This window comes from Medicago sativa, chromosome 1 (genome assembly GCF_051527215.1).
Source record: "Medicago sativa cultivar Bolivia chromosome 1, Bolivia_mono, whole genome shotgun sequence".
NCBI classification, from domain to species: domain Eukaryota; kingdom Viridiplantae; phylum Streptophyta; class Magnoliopsida; order Fabales; family Fabaceae; genus Medicago; species Medicago sativa.
Window position 1 is genome coordinate 74,376,801 of NC_140749.1, and position 1,444 is coordinate 74,378,244.

Sequence of the window (1,444 nt, forward strand, 5' to 3'; positions counted from 1 at the left end):
ATAGAATGGTATCATAATTATTGTTTCTGTAAAACATAAGAAGTTTTTACGCCTTATCTGACAAAGATGCAGAAGAAACGATAATTGTGTATTGTTTTATGAGCAACATGGTAAGGTTGGAATTGGCATCTACTTGAGGGATGAGAATGGTAATGTGTAGGAATACGGTGTGGTAGTAAGCTTGATAGACACATTTACTTAAGCAAATATAAATAATTTACTTTTATTATATATATATATATATATATATATATATATATATATATATATATATATATATATATATATATATATAGAGGACATATCTTATGAGAATGCTATTCTTATATGAGAATGATGAGAATGAATGTGAACCATTAGATAAAAAAAGGATGGATGAGATTAAAACATTCATTTTTAACAGCATATCTGCATCTCCTTATTCTATCATCTATCAACCCTCACTGTTCATCTTCTCAATCTCACTTTCTTATGTTAATCGATCTTCTAAAGTGAAATTCAACAGAGGTTTTCCTAATTAATGATTATCTATCTATCTATCTCTCTCTCTCTCTCTCTCTCCGATTTCGTTTTATTTTTTTCTTCGAACCACCGAAGTCGGAAACACCGGCGCGGAGACGAATGTCCAAAACACAGCGACGGCGGAGACGGTGGTTGCTGTGCGCCTTGAACCATGGTCGCCCCCAAGAGGGTCACCGGAACCACCCAACACTTTGCAGTCGTAAAACCCCCAACCACCTCCTTACCTTTGTTGTTTACCTACAAAAATGGGAGATTGAAATTGAATACGGTTGTAAAAAAGCTTGGTGATCTAAATAGAATTTTAGGATCTGAGCAATTTTAGACCTGTAAAATTACAAAAGCATTAACAGGTTGAGGAATCAATATCATCCATGGTGATGACGGTGGTGGAAGTTTAGTTGTTTTTGTTTTTTTGTCCTAATCATTACAAAAAAAAATCAAACTATGATGAGCCAAAAAGAATCCAGAGCGTGAACTATTTGAGCAGACCATTTAATCTCAGCCATGTAATTTTAATCCAAAGGCTAATAAGCATTCTCATCATTTTCATATAGAATATATATATATATATATATATATATATATATATATATATTCGATTTTGTACTTTTTGATAAACATTTGCATCTCTTTTTAAGATAAAAAAAACTTTTAGTTATTTAACCATATGAACTTGCGTTAATTTTTTACATATTTAAATGCACCTATAACAATCTATAAGAAGTATACACTATGTTGAGCTGAATTTTTTCATCATTTTTTACCCTTTAAAAACAATTCTTAATCAAGCTTTATTTACCTTACAATCGAACTCTGATTTACTATGGTCCCCTAACAAATGGAGGGCTAACACCAAAAAAGCTATGTATTAGAATTAGTTAAATCTAATTAAAATAGGATTAATACACAACAGCAACAATAT

At 31.1% G+C, this 1,444-nt stretch overlaps 1 long non-coding RNA gene across 1 annotated transcript; it reads right to left on the reverse strand.

Annotated features, from left to right (window-relative positions):
* Window positions 1-349: 349 nt before the first annotated feature.
* Window positions 350-1,039, reverse strand: LOC146957339 (uncharacterized). The gene is made up of 2 exons (XR_015018372.1): window positions 847-1,039; window positions 350-759 (listed from the first exon to the last, which is right to left on the reverse strand). It is a non-coding gene; the product is annotated as an uncharacterized LOC146957339 (long non-coding RNA).
* Between the last annotated feature and the right edge of the window lie 405 nt (window positions 1,040-1,444).